Below are 6000 nucleotides of genomic sequence, written 5' to 3'. Positions count from 1 at the left end.
ATGACAAATTACCCAATTTCGTTTCCCAAGCGAGACGGATAAAGAGAGTGAGCTGGGCCCTCAGGGAGCGAGGAAGACGGATGGAGCTGTCCTATCGAGGACTCGACAGCTGAAGACGGGCCCTCGGTGGGTTCCGGAGGTCAAAGAAAAGACGAAGAGGAGCAGGTGCGAATGGTAGTTACGTCAAATGCAGAAAGCAACACATAAAATCCAAGGGATCTCTGGTAATGAAGCCTATCTTTGTCACAGGACAGAACACACACCCAAGTCAACACTGGACAAAATGAGGAACATACATGGGAGGAACAGGAGCATGAGAACCCTACTACAGATTGTCTCTGGGAAAACCAAGGCATCGCAACTCACCAGAAATAGCTGGAGCTAACGACGATTGAGAACCCAACTTTTTGCATTGTCATTGGATTCACCAGAAGGGCAAAGCCAGAAGAAAGATGTCAAATAGCCTGACCAGCTCGGGGAGGACTCTGCTAGCAAGGCAGAATCTCCAGGAATTATGCATCTATTTGACTGAAGATGGAGCCATCACCAATTTAACACTGAACAAAAGAAAACACCAGTGACGACGAGGAGGAAAAGACCCATACAGGACCAAACAGGAGAGCATGAGCATTATAACTGAAGCTGCTTGTTGGTTGGAAACAAGCGAAGATGTTAAAGAGATCAAGGTGAGCCCTCCAAGAGAGGATTTGGCAACTGAAGACGGGCCCTCGGTGGGTTCCGGAGGTCAAAGAGAAGACTCAGATTCAGATTCAATCTTTATTGTCATTGTGCAGTGTACAGTACAGAGACAACGAAATGCAGTTAGCATCTCACCCAGAAGAGCGAACATAGAATAATGTGCAGTAAAATATATATATGTACAAACAGTAGTAGTAGTAGTGCAAATTTTCTGGGGGAGGAGTGTCCGGGGGGGGTGACTGGCAATCACCAAAATGCAGAGTTAAGTAGTTAACAGTCGCAGGGAAGAAGCTGTTTCTGAACCTGCTGGTCCAGCAACGGAGAGACCTGTAGCGCCTAACGGATGGGAGGAGGGTAAACTGTCTGGCTGGGGTCAGAGCAGTCCTTGACGATGCTGCGCGCCCTTCGCAGACATCGCTTGCTTTGGACAGAGTCAATGGAGGGGAGTGAGGAACCGGGAACCGGTGATGCGTTGGGCAATTTTCACCACCCTCTGCAGTGCTTTCCGGTCGGAGATTGAGCAGTTGCCAAAACATACTGTGATACAGTTGGTAAGAATGCGCTCGTTGGTGCAGCGGTAGAGGTTCACCAGAATCTGAGGAGACAGATGGACCTACTTTAGTCTCCTCAGGAAGAAGAGACGCTGGTGAGCCTTCTTGACCGGTGTTGAGGTATTGTGGGTCCAAGAGAGGTCATGGGAGATGTTGACCCCCAGAAACCTGAAGCAGAGAGGAGCAAGTGCCAATGGTAGTTAAGTCAAATGCAGAAAGCAACACATGAAATCCAAGGGATCTCAGGTAATGAAGCCTATCTTTGTCACAGGACAGAACCCACACCCAAGTCAACACTGGACAAAATGAGGAACATACATGGGAGGAACAGGAGCATTAGAACCCTACTACAGATTGTCTCTGGGAAAACCAAGGCATCGCAACTCACCAGAAGTAGCTGGAGCTAACGACGATTGAGAACCCAGCTTTTTGCATTGTCATTGGATTCACCAGAAGGGCAAAGCCAGAAGAAAGATGTCAAATAGCCTGACCAGCTCGGGGAGGACTCTGCAAGCAAGGCAGAATCTCCAGGAATTATGCATCTATTTGACTGAAGATGGAGCCATCACCAATTTAACACTGAACACAAGAAAATACCAGTGACGACAAGGAGGAAAAGACCCATCCAGGACCAAACAGGAGAGCATGAGCTTCATGACAGAAGCTGCTTGTTGGTGGGAAACACAAGCGAAGATGTTAAAGAGATCAAGGTGTGCCCTCCATGAGAAGATTTGGCAGCTGAAGACGGGCACGCGGTGGGTGCCGTTGTCGTTGCCCCGTGGTGGGTACCGGAAAGAAGATGAAGAAGAGGAGCAAATGGCAAAGATACTTATGACAAATTACCCAATTTCGTCACCCAAGCGACATGGATAAAGAGAGTGTGCTGGGCTCTCAGGGAGCGTGGAAGACAGACGGAGCTGTCCAAACGAGGACTCGACAGCTGAAGACGGGCCCTCCGTGGGTTCCGGAGGTTTAAGAGAAGATGAAGAGGAGCAAGTGCCAATGGTACGTCAAATGCAGAAAGCAACACCTAAAATCCAAGGGATCTCTGGTAATGAAGCCTGTCTTTGCACAGGAAAGTGCTCATACCCAAGTCAACACAGGACAAAATGAGGAACATACATGGGAGGAACAGGAGCATCAGAACCCTACTGCAGATTGTCTCTGGGAAAACCAAGGCATCGCAACTCACCAGAAATAGCTGGAGCTAACGACGATTGAGTACCAAGCTCTTTGCATTGTCATTGGATTCAGCAGAAGGGCAAAGCCAGAAGAAAGATGTCAAATACCCTGACCAGCGGAGGAGGAGTCTGCTTGCAAGGCAGAATCTCCTGGAATGATGCATCTTTTTGACTGAAGATGGACCCATCACCAATTTAACACTGAACAAAAGAAAATACCAATGATGACGAGGAGGAAAAGACCCACCCAGGACCAAACATGAGAGCATGAGCTTCATGAATGAAGCTGTTTGTTGGTGGGAAACACAAGCGAAGATGTTAAAGAGATCAAGGTGTGCCTTCCTAGGAAGGATTTGGCAGCTGAAGACGGGCCCGCGGTGGGTGCCGGAGGGTGGACTTGCCCCCGAGGTGGGTACCAGAAAGAAGTTGAAGAAGAGGAGCAAGTGGCAAAGATACTTATGACAAATTACCCAATTTCATCACACAAGTGAGATGGATAAAGAGAGTGAGCTGGGCCCACAGGGAGCGAGGAAGACGGACGGAGCCTGCTCAGCGAGGAATCGACAGCTGATGACGGGCCCTCGGTGGGTTCCGGAGGCCAAAGAGAAGCCGAAGAGGAGCAAGTGCCAATGGTTGTTACGTAAAATGCAGAAAGCAACACCTGAAATCCAACGGATCTCTGGTAACGAAGCCTATCTTTGACACAGGACAGAACCTACGCTCAAGTCAACACTGGACAAAATGAGGAACATACATGGGAGGAACAGGAGCATCAAAACCCTACTACAGATTGTCTCTGGGAAAACCAAGGCATCGCAACTCACCAGAAATAGCTGGAGCTAACGACGATTGAGAACCCAACTTTTTGCATTGTCATTGGATTCACCAGAAGGGCAAATCCAGAAGAAAGGTGTCAAATAGCCTGACCAGCTCGGGGAGGACTCTGCTAGCAAGGCAGAATCTCCAGGAATTATGCATCTATTTGACTGAAGATGGAGCCATCACCAATTTAACACTGAACTCAAGAAAATACCAGTGACGACAAAGAGGAAAAGACCCATCCAGGACCAAACAGGAGAGCATGAGCTTCATGACAGAAGCTGCTTGTTGTTGGGAAACACAAGCGAAGATGTTAAAGAGATCAAGGTGTGCCCTCCATGAGAAGATTTGGCAGCTGAAGACGGGCACGCGGTGGGTGCCGTTGGTGTTGCCCTGTGGTGGGTACCGGAAAGAAGATGAAGAAGAGGAGCAAATGGCAAAGATACTTATGACAAATTACCCAATTTCGTCACCCAAACGACATGGATAAAGAGAGTGCTGGGCTCTCAGGGAGCGTGGAAGACAGACGGAGCTGTCCAAGCGAGGACTCGACAGCTGAAGATGGGCTCTCCGTGGGTTCTGGAGGTTTAAGAGAAGATGAAGAGGAGCAAGTGCCAATGGTACGTCAAATGCAGAAAGCAACACCTAAAATCCAAGGGATCGCTGGTAATGAAGCCTGTCTTTGCACAGGACAGTGCTCTTACCCAAGTCAACACAGGACAAAACGAGGAACATACATGGGAGGAACAGGAGCATCAGAACCCTACTGCAGATTGTCTCTGGGAAAACCAAGGCATCGCAACTCACCAGAAATAGCTGGAGCTAACGACGATTGAGTACCAAGCTCTTTGCATTGTCATTCGATTCAGCAGAAGGGCAAAGCCAGAAGAAAGATGTCAAATACCCTGACCAGCGGAGGAGGACTCTGCTTGCAAGGCAGAATCTCCTGGAATGATGCATCTTTTTGACTGAAGATGGACCCATCACCAATATAACACTGAACAAAAGAAAATACCAATGATGACGAGGAGGAAAAGACCCACCCAGGACCAAACAGGAGAGCATGAGCTTCATGAATGAAGCTGTTTGTTGGTGGGAAACACAAGCGAAGATGTTAAAGAGATCAAGGTGTGCCTTCCTAGGAAGGATTTGGCAGCTGAAGATGGGCCCGCGGTGGGTGCCGGAGGGTGGACTTGCCCCTGTCGTTGGTACCAGAAAGAAGTTGAAGAAGAGGAGCAAGTGGCAAAGATACTTATGACAAATTACTCAATTTCATCACCCAAGAGAGACGGATAAAGAGAGTGAGCTGGGCCCTCAGGGAACGAGGAAGACGGACGGAGCCCGCTCAGCGAGGACTCGACAGCTAAAGACGGGCCCTCGCTGGGTTCCGGAGGTCAAAGAGAAGTCGAAGAGGAGCAAGTGCTAATGGTAGTTACGTCAAATACTGAATGCAACACATGAAATCCAATGGATCTCTGGTAATGAAGCCTATCTTTGTCACAGGACAGAACCCACACCCAAGTCAACACTGGACAAAATGAGGAACATACATGGGAGGAAAAGTAGCATCAGAACCCTACTGCAGATGGTCTCTGCGAAAACCAAGGCATCGCAACTCACCAGAAGTCGCTGGAGCTAATGACGATTGAGAACCAAGCTGGACTCGTTTTTGCATTGTCAGTGGATTCGAAGAAGGGCAACTCGGGGAGGACTCTGCTAGCAAGGCAGAATCTCCAAGAATAATGCATCTTTTTGACTGAAGATGGACCCATCACCAATTTAATACTGAACAAAAGAGAACACCAGTGATGATGAGGAGGAAAAGACCCATACAGGACCAAACAGGAGGGCATGAGCATTATAACTGAAGCTGCTTGTAGGTGGGAAACAAGCGAAGATGTTAAAGAGATCAAGGTGAGCCCTCCAAGAGAGGATTTGGCAGCTGAAGACGGGCCCGCGGTGGGTGTCGGAGGTTGGACTTGCCCCTGTCGTTGGTACCGGGATGAAGAAGAGGAGCAAGTGGCAAAGATACTTATGACAAATTACCCAATTTCATCACACAAGTGAGACGGATAAAGAGAGTGAGCTGGGCCCACAGGGAGCGAGGAAGACGGACGGAGCCGTCCCAGCGAGGAATCGACAGCTGATGACGGGCCCTCGGTGGGTTCCGGAGGCCAAAGAGAAGCCGAAGAGGAGCAAGTGCCAATGGTTGTTACGTAAAATGCAGAAAGCAACACCTGAAATCCAACGGATCTCTGGTAATGAAGCCTATCTTTGACACAGGACAGAACCTACGCTCAAGTCAACACTGGACAAAATGAGGAACATACATGGGAGGAACAGGAGCATCAAACTCTACTACAGATTGTCTCTGGGAAAACCAAGGCATCGCAACTCACCAGAAATAGCTGGAGCTAACGACGATTGAGAACCCAACTTTTTGCATTGTCATTGGATTTACCAGAAGGGCAAATCCAGAAGAAAGATGTCAAATAGCCTGACCAGCTCGGGGAGGACTCTGCTAGCACGGCAGAATCTCCGGGAATTAGGCATCTTTTTGTCTGAAGATGGACCCATCACCAATTTAACACTGAATAAAAGAAAATACCAGTGATGACGAGGAGGAAAAGACCCATACAGGACCAAACAGGAGAGCATGAGCATCATAACTGAAGCTGCTTGTTGGTGGGAAACACAAGCGAAGATGTTAAAGAGATCAAGGTGTGCCCCCCGTGAGAGGATTTGGCAGC

The sequence above is a fragment of the Amblyraja radiata genome, chromosome 2 (assembly GCF_010909765.2).
Source record: "Amblyraja radiata isolate CabotCenter1 chromosome 2, sAmbRad1.1.pri, whole genome shotgun sequence".
NCBI lineage: Eukaryota > Metazoa > Chordata > Chondrichthyes > Rajiformes > Rajidae > Amblyraja > Amblyraja radiata.
Note: the sequence above shows the minus strand (reverse complement) of the source record.